The sequence below is a fragment of the Antedon bifida genome, chromosome 1, assembly GCF_963402885.1.
Source record: "Antedon bifida chromosome 1, ecAntBifi1.1, whole genome shotgun sequence".
Lineage (NCBI taxonomy): Eukaryota > Metazoa > Echinodermata > Crinoidea > Comatulida > Antedonidae > Antedon > Antedon bifida.
Window position 1 is genome coordinate 7,340,103 of NC_136226.1, and position 18,525 is coordinate 7,358,627.

The 18,525-nt window shown below is 29.9% G+C and overlaps 1 long non-coding RNA gene across 3 annotated transcripts in view; it reads right to left on the reverse strand.

The window, feature by feature from the left end:
- The window catches only part of LOC144840312 (uncharacterized), a 115,777-nt gene continuing 97,252 nt past the window's right edge, over positions 1-18,525 (reverse strand). For all 3 annotated transcript variants that reach the window (XR_013611894.1, XR_013611890.1, XR_013611891.1), the window contains one exon: positions 1-823. This is a non-coding gene — a long non-coding RNA (uncharacterized LOC144840312). The remainder of the gene's footprint in view (positions 824-18,525) is intronic.

The following is an 18,525-nucleotide window of genomic DNA, read 5'->3' on the forward strand; positions in this document are numbered from 1 at the left end:
CAGTCAACATAATTTATTTTAGACCTTGTTGTACAAGATAGCGACATTGCATAGATATTCTGTAATAGAGACAGTTTACAGATTGCTGCAGTATACTATAATAATATATATCATCATGCAAATATTATTAATCCTATTTATTTTGTTATAGCCTAAAAATGTAATACTTTAATGTTAAACATATAATTTTTATTTGTTTAAAAAAATAAAATATAACTTTGTTTTGCTTAGAATCTACTATAAAATTAACCGCTCATTGTTTTATATACAATAATAATCAGTTTGTTATGCGTCCTTGTATATGTTGAAAATAAATTGGTAAAAATAATACGATCAGATGTTTCTGGCATATTAAGACCGGTCCGTGTAAACAAAGAATAGAGTAGTGTTGTTTTTTCTTTTATGGTTGATTCCGAGCGATTTTATTTCATACCGAAATTGTTCTGGTAAAAGTATTAAATCCAATCCAAAAGGGTGTCTTTATTTATCATTCTGCGACCATATCCTTCGTCTTCTGAAGGCAGTTTAAGTGGTTATTTCCATAATTGTAGAACCATATACATAGGTAGATCATGGAGGAAACCTCAATGGGTAAGATATAATACTAATAAGTTTAATTTATGTATTAACAGGTATGCAAATGAGCTAGACATTATCCCTTTGAATGTATGATTTATCGGTTGTAGGTATGTTACTCCACAATGCAATTTTCACAAAGGCATCCTACGAAGGAATTTTACATAGTACATTATCATAAACTATTCCATGCGGCCATGCCGTTAACGGAACGCTTTTTCAAAAATTCTGATCCATTAATACAATCCTGAAAGAAGAAATAGTATAATTACTATAGTGTTTATCATTTAGAAATAAAAATATTTTATCAATATAAAATTATCAATTACAGTAAAAATACTATCAATTAAAACAATAATTATATTTAGTTTAATAATGTATTCAGAATCGAAACAAAAGTATCAAGAAGAACTGTTGTGATTTACATAATAATTTGCATAAGAGGTGATGACGTTAACAATAACACTGTACTATACCATACATGATCATTAAACAAATTTAACATTAATAACAGTTTTTTTATAAACTCTAAATTTAGAATTCGAAAAGAAACAAAAACAATGTTATTTTTTCAGTTAAAAAAAATGTTTATTCTCCACTTGGCACGACACCTTAATGAAGGAAAAAAGTCAACAATAACAATGACACATTGCTGATAAAAAACAATCTAAAATGGCAAAGGTTTCTTGATTTGAAATAAATCTTCGATCAAAACATGATATAACATTTAAGTACGAAATCGGAATGTAGGCATTCCACGAAAAAATGTAAACACATCTTTACTTGTTTTGTTTTGTGTTCTTCTCTTTACAATGTTTTTCCAAATGGAAATTGTCGACATGTTGTTCTCTTTTAAAAAGTAACATTTCACATTAACAATTTATATTATGCATAAAATACTAAATAAAACAAATCTTCATTACCATAGTCAACTTGAACTATTACCATCAAGTGTTTTGTAACGAAATAAAACAATCATTTCAACAAACATTATTGTATCAATGTTTTATTACGGTACTACATATAGAATAACGTTATTATGCTTTATTTTATTATTAAACGTTATATCTACCATTCTAGTAAGATATGATTCCGATTTGTTTGTTTTTAGAGATAATATTTAGGTAAATTGTAAGTTTCTTCAAAATACAACAAATTACCGCGTGTTGAGAGAGTTAAGAAGATTGGATCGGATGAAGTAATGTTCTTAATCATTAAATGTGACTTCTACTTATCAATGAACAAGGATTTCAGACTCTTACGTCTTCAGAAATATACAAAGAAATCGATTTATTGCCCATTGTGACGAAAGTGGTTACAAAACACTAATGTGCTAACAAATACATACACAAAAAAGAACCAGTAATTTTATACAAAGCTGTAATGTTCTTTTTCTCCAACTTCAACAACAAAATATTATTTTGTTTTACAGTATTTCAATTAAATCAATGTTCCTTTCTTCCACTTTTTGGAACAACACTCTCTTTTTTGTATATACAAATGCCCGATTCAGAATTATTTGTGTATAGTAACCGACAAACAGTTATAGTTTCCCAATGCACTTTCAATGTACTCTATATTTACCCAAAATCTGGAAAATGTTATAGTAAATTATGACGAAAACCCTCGAAATAAATGTTATGTATTTGTCACCAGCCCCCCAATAAAAAGCTTCTGATTTATATCCATTATATTCCTGTAAAATAAAATATGATTATGGTGCGAACTGGGGTCATATTTTATTTTGAAGGCGCCCTCATTTCAGCTGAACTGGCAGTCAATGCAGAACTCTGTAATTATTAAATATATAGGGCTATGCCTATAAAAAAAAGCCATGGTCAACTTGCGGTATATGAATATATTTTATTATATAATACATATGTGATTTATCATCCTGTTTTATGTTACTACCTGAAATGTCTGAAGAAAAGATACAATTTTTAGGTATGATTATTAAAATAACCAGGCCGCTTGCATAAAGAATTAAAGCTGTACCCTCAAATAATTGTACCATGGACCCTCTTTATAACATACCCTATTGTTTTTATAATAAACTCATGTTCCCATGTATAGTTATGTAAAAAACATGTAAAACAAAACGATTATAATGACTTTAGGCCAGTTGGAGTGAAGTATATTAACTGTACATCGTACTCTGTAATACACTGTATACACGTTGCAGAATAAAAAAAACACAGATTAAATTGAAAGACAGTTACATTTAACGAGAATTTCATAAACGATAAACATTGCTTGACCAATCATCTGGTCAAGGAGTCATTTTCTCCATGATATGGTCAATTAAACATGCGACATCTTTATTGAATCTGTATACAAACGGAATCAGTATTATTACAATAATGTTTTCAATCTAGTGCATTGACAAAATTAATTTTATACTTCCGTTTTAATATTAATATTTGTGAATTTCAGATTCAATAAATAATAATAATTGTGGTTTTGTTAATGTATTGGATTTGTGCCATTTTGGGAGTAAGATAGAACTTTCATCAGTTAGTGATAGTTGATTCCTAACATGTTTATTTTGTTTTTGTTTTATAGACTTATTTTATAAAATGAATCTTACCTGGTTCTGAATAATAAAGTATTGTCCCACAAAATCACAAAAAATAAATATTTTAAAATCAGACTTTGGATAGGCCATTTTGCAGTTTAATGAAGTTATTCACTTCCATAAGAAAAACAAATAATGATTTCTTATATAAAAAGACAAAACAAATAGTTCAATTTAACCAAAAACTCTTTTTCATTCAAAGGACTATTTTTGCTTTGAATTACAGTTTTAGGTAAATATATAGGCCTATATTTTTAAATCCAATTTTTGGTCAAAGTGTATAACTATCATGTGAAATTAAAATGGCATATCTACAAAAAAAAACAATTTTTTTTCAGGGGTACAATATATCTTTAAGTTGTGATTCTCATCAGTGAGTGCACCGAACATAACGTAGGTACCAAACTATAGTATTATTGTAGTGATACTTGCAAGTATAAGATGCAACTGTAGTACGAATTTACATTACATGATAACAACGTACCGTATCAATATAAGGTTATAAAATGTATTATTCGTCACGCTGTTATTCTATCTACTCAATTCTTATATTTAAGGCTAATATCATTCCCAAATGTACAATTATATGAGTTCTGTTCGATGTCTCGTACTATTGCGGTGAAAGATTATAACGAAAATTTACACCAACTATAATTACATACGAGAATAATATCAAGGCAACGTAAAAGTACAGAAAAACTAGAAAGATATATTGGAAACATGTGTGTATGAATGTATTTTGAAACAATTTTAATTCTTTCGTTAAAGTTTTGTTTTTAAATAACTAGTAAGAGATAAAAAAAACATTTCGATTTCGATTATATCAGTAAAAAAGTATTCTACATTACTGTTTATAAGTTTAAACAATAAGAAATACAATTAGGCCTATAACATTTAAAAACAATAAAAAGAAAATGCAGTTGTATCGAATTTAGGCTAAATGTATATTACATATCACCACATAAACCAAAACATATTTATTTTCAATCTTGTTTTATTTAAATTTACACAAGCAATACTTATTTTTAATTAATATTTCTTCGGCTATCATGAAGAGCATCTTAAACTATCAACAATAATACGAAACACAGGAACAGAATATATTTATATAGAAAATAAGTACCTATCTACCAGAAGAGCATTCAATAATTTCAAATAATAAAACAAATTCCAATATAGGCGGAGACTTATTGACAATTTTTCGATCGATTTGATAATTACTTCTCAAAATATTTCCAAGGTACATAACTATTTGTGTACTAATTTGGTTAGTGACAATTACAATAGAAAAGGCGACAATATTGCTGGAGGGAATGGATTATCTTACAACTGGGAAATAATTAATTAACGAGAGTGCGGATATTTACAAAAAGGGTGTTTGCGGTGCATAAAAGAAGATAAAGACTAATTAGGGTGGTAGGGGGTACACGAAATGTGTTTGATCACACCGAATATTATTTTCACTGTACAATACTTATTTCGTACATCCGAGAAGAGAAACACATTAATAACATTTTGGTTATTTTCAAAAACAATAGAATAGAATATAGTAAAAAGATTCAAGCTAACAATGTACTAGTGGACATCTTTGTACCGAAGTAATACATAGTAATATTTCTGACTATACCCATGTTTACAGCATTTTATAGGATAAATTAAGTCCAATAAAAGCTGTATTGAAAACATGTTTTGGATTTTCTCATTGTTTAGATTAAAGTATAGGCCTAAACATGACATTTTTTCTAAATGATTACTGCAAAAACTTTTAAAGTTAATAAATAACATTGTTAAGAATAATATTGAAAAATATAAGTACACCGTACTTAAAATAAATAAGGTTTGAATAAGCATGGAATAAATATCTTCTCTTATCTGTTTGCTAATTTGATTAACACCATGAGACTTTCCACTATTTACATACAATTCATAATGCTATCAAATAACGACACCTGTATACCGTTACAACCTTAATGACAAAACGAGTCATTAAATTATAACAAGTCAGAAGGTTAATTCACGCCCTACATATTACCAGTTATCATTTCAAATCACTGCAATAGATATCCAAAAGTGTAGACTAAAATATTAGTACAAACAAGAACGATAACTATAGTATTCGTGTTACATATCGTGCTATCGTCTGTCCATTCAATAAGTTTTCACTTCCAGATTTGAAGCAATACAATACGAATAAATGAGTTTTGTTTCAAATAAATTTGTCTTCGTACAAATGATTTTAAATTAGAGAAAGGAAAGATTCTTATCTAAACTTTGCTAAAAGTTTAAATACTCAATTGATAGGCGATGTGTATATGATTGCGTGCACGAAGGTTTTTCGGAATCTAGCCCGAGGCGTATGTTCCATGTTTGTCAGGTACTTAGCATGTACAGGCGTATAATGACTTAATCGTGCCGACTTTAGACAATTTAGACACCTAATCATTCGGCCTAGCTCTTTGATGTGAAAAACTAAAGTAGGAATGTTTAGAGTAACATCCCGTCCGTCCTACGGCTTAAGAACGTGGAAAGAAGATTTCATGAAAAGGCATAGGTCATAAAATATGTTAGGATGAGGCAGGAAGCAGGCGGTAAGGTATACAAACCCTTTGAAGTCCATCTTGCAGATGAGAAAAACCAAGGTGCAATCATGGTGGAACAAGGTCTTACAAGTAAACAAGGCTTTGTGAAGACCGACATGAATCAGTTAGTACACATCCAACACATTGCGTAAAAATACCATATGAAAAAGACATGGAATTTTATATTTATAACAGATCCCCAAACACAAGATGGTTAAAATAAGCAACATTGATATTCGATGTGTGTTTAATTATTTTGCTTGATCACGCCAATATAGACAAGTTGCCATTAAGGCTAAAAATATAGACTTAAAATCAACACCGTCACTGACGTAGTAAACGCCTAATGTTAGCTTTAATTATACTAAAATATTTATTTAGAATAAAATATGGGACCAACAAATTATAAATAATAGTCTTGCTAACATACGTAATCCTTTACAACGAGAAAACATTAGAATACCGAAATAGATTGTAAAATAAATATGCACTGATCTATACATGAAGTTACTTGGCCCTATATATATTTATTTACCTTCGTATTCAGTGCCACGAAAAAAACCAAACAAACAAATTGAACGCGCGCGTAAAAAGTAATAATAATAGGCCTATATTACCCATTTTTGAACGCGAGCGCCATGTCAAATTGATTTTTGCTATCCCATGATTTAATTTCACAATAATTAATTAAAATGAAATATAAATATTAAATGCTGTCTAAACTTAAACATATCGTATAGTAGGCTAATGCTAATCCACATTTCTTTGCTGCAGCCTATCTCAGCCTTAATTTTGTTTTTTTTTTAAATTCTTTTTCTTTACTGTGCAATGCATTCTAGTAGGCCTAAATATTTTATTTAAAATTATAAAACTAAAGTGTTTTTATAATTTTATTATGTTACTCGTTATAAAAAAAAACACACGTTCTGCTGTATTGTGTTATATCTAATTTACGATACGATTATTAGTCGATAATGTTTTAATTTTTAAAACAATAGGGCATATAAATCTAATAAAAACCTAATGTAGGCCAACGAAAGATACTGTAAAAAGTTAAAAAAAGGAAATTGGTAAAACTTTTATAAACAATTTAGGGTTTTTGAAAGTGGGTTCAAATCGTTCACTTAGGTCTACGTGAAGATTAACGAAACCAAACGTGTCATAGAAGTTAATAAATATGCTAATAATTAATATAGAAATATGGAGAAAAAAAGAGGAAAGAGAGGAGGGTAAGGCTAGACCGATACGGGTCTGCTAACAATTGCATGGGAGAGAGGCAACAAGTATAAAATATCATACGCAGTACAGTATAAGTAAATAGAGAATACAGTGCATTGTATGTCACACAGTACAAAACAATGTGTATTTAGACCTATACTTTTCAACTAAACAATTAAGGCCACATTACTGTTTAAACAAGCTAGACTATATAGATATTTAACACGTTAACACTTGATTATCATATCGAGTCATAATTTAGTTACAAGTTAATTAAATAATACCGGGATAAATTGAGATATGAAATATTATACTATATATAATAAATCTGGCGTTATAGATATGGCATGTTATAATTTTCTTTATAATCTATCGCATGAACATATTAAATTCGATAAATTCACATTGTATACTCGTGTAAGTACATGGTTACATTTATAATCTAATTATATATTTATGATTTTGCATATAACCGTTGGTTAATTAATTTTAAGACTTAGTGTTTTAATTAACATACGGTAATTTTCAACTTTAACCGTTGTATAAAAATGTAAAGATCCTAACATCGAGCAAGATTTACCATTAATTCCAAGGTGATCGTGCAATAATTAAGAACCGTGTCTAGTTCCGTATTATATTATTATTAATAAACTAATAACATTTTACCAAGGAGCTCAAATATTATTTACGAGAGTATGAACCAATTATAAGTGCATTAGGGAACGAATTACTGGGCTGATGATATAGTACACAGCCCATGGAACCCGACATTATATGGTTTGGATTACTATGGCTAACCAGGTTGGGTTACCCTTTCACTCGTGTCAATTAATACCAGATTTGCCTAATTTTATTTTCTATAGCAATCACAGTGCGGAGTATCAAGAGAAATGGAAACTTCATCTAGAAAAGAAAAAAGCGATATGATATCACTGGGAAGAAATATAATAACTATCAAATTAAATGAAACGTGACTGTCAAAACATAAAATAAATATTTTCTTTTGTGTAAATTAAGATTAGAAAACCATAGACATAAAGAGCTGAAATATGGTTTAATAAACTACTACAGTATTCTTTTGGAGCAAGTTAAAGTCGGTTCGATTTTACTTTTAGAGAAACTAAAGTACGGTAACAATACGCAGAACATTTGCGCAAACACAAATTTAATTACGATTTAGATATTATTTGAACTTGTTTACATTAAAAGTAGGCCTATGACTTTTTATTATATTAAACGTAACAACGTAACGTAACTACATTAACGTAAAGGAACGTTAACACCAGCCGGCATAATGTTCAAAGGGTTATTTAAATTTAGATTATGTGAGGAACAAACTGTTACAAATGTTTTCAATCTGGAATAATGTGAAAGAAAATAACTTTTGTATTTTTATTATTTTCGTTGCTGTGGTTTGTAATTAAAAATACCGTAGTATTTACACATACTAATATATAATTGTTAACGATACCGTACACTGCTCTTCCTTTTTCGCAAATTCGCACAATGTCGGCCGAACACAATCTGAACGAATATTAAGATTATGAAGAAAATAAAATTTCCAAAATAGTATCAAAACGTGATTTGGTTTATAAGATACTTCTCTTTTTACTTTAAAGTTACGTTACGTCAGATCATGTATTATAAGCCTAGCTGTTTTTAATGTTATTTTCAATATCAATCATTTTAGTTTTACTATATATTATCAACTAGTCAATAAAATATCTATATATATTTTTTTCATGTTTGGATTGTTATACTAATAAAAAAAACACAATAAAATGAATTTAATAGAAACATCTTTAAAAATCGAAGTGCATATGTCTTTCCGGTTCATAGGTTGTTTGTTACATAATTTACAGATTTTATAAAATTAGATTTCGAATATGGCGTACCCTTACTTTGCATTTTAATTGCGTCAATTCAAATGGGAAAATGAATAACAGACGAATATGGACCAACGCGAGACAATTCATAAACTCAACAGAAAATGCGGTATAATCAAAACGCAGCAAAGTATTTTACTATACGGTCCGACCAAGGCCAAAACCGTAAAATTGATGATTAGAAACAAGTGTATTATGCAAAGATGCTGAGAAATTTTTCATCTAGATTTGGAAATTATGTCAGTTACTACCCCTGTCGAGATTTTAGGCGAAATGCCAACTGTTTTGAGAATAGCAGCGCAGGCCTCGTAAAAGAAAATGAATTTAACGCACAACGGTTACGTAATCACCAGAATGTCGTAAAAGTTAGAGATTTTATGGAAGTTTTGGTCTGTTTAACGACGCATCGGAATTATCTGAATCGAGATTACATGAACACGTGTGTAATATTCTGAAATAAAGCAACCTTCTGGGAGTAAGAAGATGAGTATTTGAGAAATCGAAGAGCTTCAGATGAGTATACGCATATAAAAAAAAAACTGCACAATAATGTTGAAACATCTATACGCCAATATATCACAAAAACTTGGAAAACATTTGACCATTCAATATGCCGATGAAATAATTTCATTACTTTCATTGTGGTCATGAGACCATACGCACGTGCAAGAACAAAGTATCAATTTTATTGGTTCGAATCAAATTTCATAATACTATTTTTTCTATATATGAATTGGAATCTTGTCGTTATTTTTACACATTTTGTACACAGAATAACAAATACGATGAATTGTAACAGAAATGTAGGCCTATCGGTTTTGATATGTAAGAGAGCAGCATTTGAATAACACACAAGTACAATCGCCCGAAAATTGAGGAATGAAAAACAGCAATGTAAGGACAAAAAATAGACACTTTTGCGGGAAGATTTAAAATTTTATTATTAAAAAAAAAATAAAAAAATATATTATTTTTATTAATACCGGTATACAATTACATCTACAGTGCATTGGATTACTGTACGACCAATTTTAGCACGAAAATTTATTTCAGTAAAATAATTACTGTGACAATCTATCGGTACCATCTTAACCAATGAATTATTAACAACAACAATAAGTTTGCGTTAATAGCTTTCTCTCAGGGATCACCGACAAGAACACGTAGAACTTTTGACGTTAAAAAAAAATAAAGATACACTTAATTTTTAAAAATTAAGCTTAACCCAACTATCACAATGTTAGTAAAAACACAGCTAAAGTGTAAAAACCTAGCTAATGTGTAAACAATCCAGCTAAGTGTACAGTAGGCCTATTTATTTTATTTTCAATATATACCAATGATCCGATTATATGATATTTAATGTTCGTAAATTTACATGAATTCATGAATATGAATAAACAGGTTGTTTTTACTTAAAATAGGTCCTTCCGGGGACCTTTTTTAAAAAAGAAAATTGAGAAACAATATGTATATAAATTTACACAATTTATTCAAGAATTAGAATTTAATCTCCCTAATGCATTATTGAAACAAACGATATAGGTTTAAGAGAATTCGAATAAGGCATGTAAATTTTAAAAGAAACTAAGTGATATTAATTATGAAATAAAGAAAATGATAGATTACCACACTTTTTGAAACAGTTGTCAGTCATCGTACGCCAAATTGCTCATCTTTTTATTGGTAACATCGCATTGCAAACTTTCTGATTTCTGTGTGTTATTTCTATCTCACAGTAAACAAACGTAACATGCATGTAACAAATGAATTAGGCCTTTTCTTTAATTGTAATATTCTTTTAGTAGCCCCAGATTAACATTTCAGTTATTTAACATTAGGCCTATTGCAGTACTGTACACGATTTTATCATTTTTATTTAGCTCTTCCAAATCCTCTTATCTCTTTAGGAAAGTTTTGCAGAACTATGATGATATCTTAGTCGTATAAGTTATAGTTCTAGAAATGTAGTTAGGGCCTGTAAACAAATTAAATATAACTTGATTAATAAGAATAATTGGTTATCTGAAATATAATGATATCTGTCTTATAAAATGTCTTATTTTATTTTTCTCCTGAACTTAGTTAATCATGACTATAGATTTTTGTTTTTGTAGGCCTATACTGTTTTTCCTTGATTTATAAAGGTGTTGAACATATTCTACTGTAGGCCATATAGGGTTTAATAATTATTAAAGTTTTTATTATTATCATCATGCCTGAGTAGTATTATTATTATGTTAGCTATACGAAACCACAAACGTTAATACATAATACTTCAAAATCAAGAATTTTCAATTAAGAAAATAAAAAATAAAATGACAAGAACAATTGTTAAATTTAATATCCAAGATGGATTATTGTCATGTGACGGCGTTATTAAAAAGCAATATGATTACAATTGTTGGTTGTTCTATAACAGGTGCGTTTTAATTGCACATTTATATTGTAATATTTATCACAGGAACGTTTCTTATGATTTGTGGCAATTGGAAAAAAAATAGTCCAAAATATGGTCCCTTTATACCTTTTTTACGCCTATTGATATATAAACCTATATAATATTAACAGATAGACGAATAGCGAATAAGCACCTGTCTGTATTTATTAGGTCAGAAACTCAACAAAACGTTATGACAGCATATTTTGTTTTCATTTCTAGCCGTACATTATGATATCTATTTCGTGTTACATTACCAATTACAGTCTAGAGTCAGCGTACTAACTTCTGTACACGGCCCGCATCGCGTAACCCCATTCTACAACGTCGCAAGGGAACGCACGAGCCCATTATCGGATTCAGCGTAACGGACACCGAATAATCGTGAAGTGAGATTTTCACTAGAGTAATAAACGCACTAAAATGCACTTGTGACTCGAGGAATTGGGTAATTTACACCCTTAATTTAGATTATTGTCAAAATGATCCAAAAAGCTCTTGTATTGTTTTAGATCACGGCAATTAAGGATGGAAATAAATAACAGCTCTCAACGGCTAATTACAATTTCAAACTTTTAATTGCAAGAATACTGAATCTAAGTTCTACTAAAAGTGTGAAGAATGGTAAGCAAGATTTATTGTACACGAATTTGATTACATTTGAATTATGGTTTGGTTTCATTATGGATGAACACAGCGATGTATGGATCAAAGAAGTTTCAACGTAGAAGCTTGCTCTAAATGTGTCCCACTAGTAACCAACTACAAAGGCAAACTTATCGCGTCGAACTAAAATACTGACATGCCGTTATTTCAGTAAAAATTATAAACGTACTTGTTTATCTGGAAAATTCAAAATGTCGACACGCGATGACGTGTATTACCAGTATTTCTAAAAATAGACTAACGAATCCAAATCTCACAACATCTTTGTTAAGGTAGATATTGCAGTAAGGTACTGCTACTAATACTTAGGCCTTAGAAGTACAGTTCCTCACCAATTATATAGCCCAACTGTTTGTTCATTTTTGTCGTAATTCCTCAAGTTATAAACGTACAATTCAAACCATGAAGCATATACAAAATATTAAAGTCCATTTTGATCCAAAATAATCTACATTGGCCCTGTTTCAACACCTACGTTCAATATAAGAAAAACGACACAGTTAGCTATGATTTCAGTGTAAAAGCCTAATTTTATAAATGATCAGAACAGATAGATTTCCGTTTCTTATCAAACAGTACAATTAACAATAAATGGAGTATCGATAATATTAAGCCTACATATTCTATAATCATAAGAATAGCCTAACGTTATATTTGAACCTACCTGGTTGATCGGGTAATCTCTCAGATAGTATGCTGACGATATTACAGGGTATGTTATACCAGTTGCATATATTGAGCATTTGATGGAGTATGAATTGTCGCTACTCTTTTTTATTGTGTCTTCGTAGCGAGTTTATTGTTCAATCGTAAATAAAGGAAATCGCTTTATGTACCCCGTGGGTATCTTTAGGTTATTAACAGATGATATCATTAATTGTTGGATGATATACACTTGTACAAAGGCAAGGTTAGTTTGCGCCGATCAGCGCTTTTGATTCTGATGTTTATGAGTGGTGTAAAATTTACGAGATTCACCGACCAGTCATGGGAATCAAATTTGAGTTTTTAAAACCATACAATTGTTTGTAAATCGTTCAAGAGGATAACATTCTGGGTTATTTGCTACGCTTATTTTAATCGCCGAACGCTCAAGGTTTGTAGTAAAAGAAGTTATCGTTATGATCCTAACACAACTCACAAACGGTTATAACTTATTATACTTCAATACTAAAACTCACTGTAAATCACACGTTCGCAATGTCAGCTATTAATTGCGAGTGTTTGAAAACACAACATGTGAAAATATACGCCCTAATTATGATCTTTGATTTATACATTTTGTATAAGGTTAATTGAAAAAAAAAGCACCCTTTGATATTGGGGATATTTTGGCAGTTAATATAATTCGTTATTATTTAACTGTATGTCTATTGGGAATCATTGTTGACTGGGTCATATTAAATCAATGATTTAATATTTTTATTGTATTTATTTTAACTTGACCTGTCGTACTAATAACTGTCATTTCATAGAGTGATCTATTTATGTGACTTCACACTCCATCGTGAAATTATATGTCATTAATTATCATCCGTTTTAAAACTCTAAATTGTGCTGCTGCAGAGGTGTCTTCATTTTTTGGATGGTATTACTCAACAACCAACTCACGATTTAGCTCTTGTCTTTAGTCTTGTGAGTTCCACGACTTCCTTCGCCTTGTTGAATGATCCTGCATTGTTTAAACATGGTATGGTACACGTCTCCATTTCATAAAACCTCTTCACACTTCCAAACCACCAATGCCTTAATGCATTTACCCTTCCTGCACACTTCGTTGAAGCACATTTCTGCGACTTGAGCACCTTGTTGGAGATTTTCACACAATGATTATTTTATCAATACTAATAATATTAATAGTATATACTTTTTAGGCCTGTTTTTCGTCGCTTGATAGGCGAGTTAAACAACTCATAAGAAGCACTTTTAAGTGGCCTACATGCTGTTATTAAAAAAAAAAACTTTAACAAACGTATTCCTCAAATTTCAGGAAAAGGACAAATAAATGTGATTTTAATTCTGACTTGTCATGTATACATTTCTTTGTCATTCATTAAGTATGTAAAAAATATAGATGTGTTGACCCTCTCTAAGTTTTAAATCTATAGCAAGTTGTATGTCAAATTAGGCCTTTACGGTGACTGACATACAATGTCTGTGCCCAATCTATGCTATAAACCAACGCGACATTTACGATGGATTAGTGGGGTGGTCCCGTACTAAAAAGACCAAGAGAAGTACAATCGTAAAATTTTCTATTTGATTGCATGAGTTATACCCCGGATTGACAGTTAAACATGTAACGGATCAACGGCTCAACACTACAATCTGTGACCGTTTGTTTATGTATGACTTCATTTTTCTTGTTACTTTTCGACGTGTCCTGTGTAATCCGCAAAACTATGTTCACAATTTGCTTTCAGATTTTGGTTGTAACTTAACATTAATGAGAGATTAAACAAAAAACAAAAGTCTTCAACGAAGAGTTATGCATAGTCTGATTCTACTGAGAAACGAAGTTCAACATGGATGTAGGCCTAAACAAGCTACAACGAGAGACCAAGCCATCAAGCACAATGAAACAACATAAATGGCTTTTCTGAAAATGTATTTAAACGCTTCAAGAACTAAAAGTTTACTTTTCGTTTAATTCAATTGTATTTCTTGCAGTGAAATTTAATATTATGTGTTTAAGTTGTACCTAACATCATACAAATTATCAGGTAAGACCGATAATACACTCTCATGCCATAAACATAACAATGTCCTACATAATCAACATTTTGTTTATAATTGAGTTGCATACTTCATCTAACATTAAACCCGATGTATTACTATTATTCCCTGTTCTAAAACTAAACAATAGGTCTATATATTCAGCATTACGCACCGTAGTCGATAGGTGTAAATGTAATATAGGCCTATCACTAATAACATGAATAACTATACCGTAACGGATAAAGACATATTGTTTTTCATAAATAACGCATACCTTCAAAATCGGAAGCTAAACGATTTATTTAGATGAGACAATGTTAAGTTTAACAGTTTTGTATTTTTACATGAATTTTGGTTTATTGTGTTTACGACACGGTGCAACTGGCATTATTATTTTCCTTTCTAAGATAGTTTGAATTTTGTTATTCATTTATTTATTTAATTTAAGTATATCATAATGTCAATATTGTCCTTTCTGCAGTATTCTATTACTGTAGATATATTGATATAATATATAGGAACTCGAGATATATTCACTTATACGTCATTCTAAATCAAATGAGCCACAAAATATTTATAGTGTCTATAACATTAATATAACGCGATGAAAGTTTAAATATTGTTATAGCTTAAACGTGTTACTAAACAATACAGTAAGATAAAAGCAATCCTTTCTATAAAATTATTATTTTGACAATATTATTTATTGAATGCTGTAAAAGAGACGAGTTGTGGATAGTTCCGTGTTGCTACAGAAGAGTACGAACGAGTTAAACATTGGCTTTTATAACGTTAAACGCGTCTTTGAAACACATACATTGTCATAACCCAAGTACACGTAAAGGGCCTTCAGCTGTTGTCGACGTGACGAAACAAAAGAAATAATTATGATATACGACATTAAAAATCAATGATGACCATTTTCGTTGTGATCTGTTTCGACACCAATTAAACAATGAGAACAGTTTGGATGTGAAAATATTATTGTGTTGGTATTTAGAATCGTTTAAACCAAGACTTTGATTAAAATCGCCGGCCATTGGACAAAAGTCAAAAAGGACAACAAAGATAAAAGACTTGCGTTTAGCTAATTCATGCGACTTCAATCAATAATGATGCAGCATTTTACAATGTAGGTCTCGTCATATTTTGCTTACGTGTATTTAGGCCTATTTGTGTGACAGAAATAAGCAAGTTTAGGGCTCTGTGAAAACAAAGTCCATTTTGTAGGCCTACATTTAACACCCGACAAAAAACGGTGATAATCAGAGAATGCTCTTAGTTGCTCTATTTGAAAAAAAAAAAATAAAATTGATGAATTTCTTTCCCGAATAGGCACGCGTCAGTCATGGTATAGTAACTGTGAAACAAATATAAGGCTAAAATAACAACTTACTGTACTAACAGTGGTTTATAAGATGATTTCTTTAAGTGAATCTTATTTTTTTAATACTGTAGTTATTAAATATAAAAAATAAGTATTGTATTATTTCTAAAAATAAACAATAAATAATGCCTTTTCCAAGCAGATTCTCAAAAGACCTTGGTACAATAACACTTGCATATTTGGCCTGGGGTGGATTAGGTATGTCTTAACACCTCTTGTTTTCCTGTTATTTTCTTCCTACATTCGCAGGCTTTTTTCTTTTTATCGTTCAGGCATGATTTCTACTACCGGTAGCAACATAACATTATCTTCAAATAAGGTGTTATTTATGAACTGTGTTTAATCTCAACAATTTTAAACTACAGTAAACTAAAATTGATTAGATTGGGTGCACTTCAGATTTTATACATGTTATCTTATAAACGAAGTTTTCATATTCATGGGCCACGGTGCTCTGCGGATGTAAACGGCGATGTACATTTTAAAGTTGGTGTTTGTTTTGGTTGTGAAAACATATTATTTAAACATGAAATTTAAATTATCTAATCATTAATGCTCTAATGTATTTACATTTAATGTTTTAAAACTTTGATAATTTGAAAATAAAATATTAAATTATCACTGTTTTTTCATATACTTTGAATAAAGTAACTTAATTAGTTCGAATAATATACAAGTTTGCTTGCAAATACTTAATTTACTTGCTAATTAATATAAAAGTATATCTCCTCATTTTAGATTATGTGTAACAATTGTGGTTTTATGTGGTATACATAAATTGGAATAAAAATAATACAAATCATATAATAGTTTGGGTTGGACACTACGGTATTGTTTCCGTACCTGTATGTACTAACTTAACCAAGTTATGAGTACAGTAATAGTAATAAACGTGAGGCAGACCGAAAAAGGGGAAACAACAATTGTTATTTAAATTCTGAATTCCTATTAAGTATTTCAGTTTAATATTATTTGTTTCATGATAGTTCCTAATTTAAAAGACAGCCTATACAACGTAAATTGAATAGAGGTTTCGTTTATCAACACATACTTTATTTATTGAAAAGGTAGACATACTAAAGTAGCATGGGAAAATAGAATATGCCCAGTTTATGGAGGAGAAGGAGGATGCTACATTTTTTATTTAGTTGCTCTTTGTAGGCCTATAACTTTTATAATTTTAGATGTATATTAGATACCTGAACAGAACCAGAAACAAAGTTACGACTTTTTGCAATGTATTTAGAAAAATGCTTTATTTTAAGAAAGAACCTTCTAGAAGTAAATGCTCAACTTGTGTAATATGGCCCGAAGGCCAAAGTTACTAATAAAGAAAGAAAGAAAGGTTGACATTTTAGAAATAAAATAATATTAGTATTATTAGGCTACAGTACAAATATTGTTGCTCTAATAAAAGTTATTCCTTATTCTTATTCACAAATGTTAACATACATAAACGGTACATTGAATAGGCCTAAGGTACTAAATATACTAATGACCGGTTAACGAAATTAAAAACAATAGGATATTGTGGTCGTTATTTGTTTGTGTATTTATTACCTCTAATGTTGAAAAACAATAACAAAGTTCCAAACATAGCTATACACATAAACAAATAGCGGTATTGACCGTAATAAGATTGAAGTTTGGTGAATGAAAAAAACTACCATTAAAAAAAAAAACACACGTTATGATGATTACAATCACACGTCTAAAATGTAATTATTCTTATCAGATTATCACTTTATGCCATTATCATTACTGTATAACGGTAAACCGACACATGCATTGGAATCAACGAAATCACAAAACGCCTGAAACGGTTAAAACTGCGCATGCGTTAAAGTAGGAGGAGAATAAGATCGGTTCCTCAATCTGCAGGTCTACTATTTTTCATCTTGACGACTTCACGGTAAGACTAACTTTTTATTCACTTTAGTACCAATTTTATACTTTAAAATTCTAATAAAACTTATTATTATTTTAACTTAATCGTTTGTGCTCGTTAGTTGGTTTTTATGAAGGTAATTATTTGAGTCGTAACATTTTATGTTCTGTACATAGTATTCCGTTTTAGAGTTGTTATAATGTTTTAAGGATTTTTCCTATTATGTAAGTAATAGTAAAGTATTGTAAAATTGGATTAATCTTTTTAAAGATAAATTTTTTGTTTGTATAGCGTTATTTTTACTAGTATATGCAAACGAGTACAGCATGCTTGGTACAACGTGAAAGATACTGTAGTAAGATTGGGTCAAGCTGGGTTTATACCAGCAATAAAATTCACTGTCCATAAAAAGTGCCTCGTAAAATTGTGACGGTGGTCTGTGTGGAATTAGATTTTGACACGTAAAAACTAACCGAACGTCAATCGTAAGACTTCTTAAAATTATTACGATCTGTCGACGAAAATTAAAGTTTAACAAAGTAAATATAGAGGAATGTCATCATTGACATTAATGTATTTTATTATGAGATCA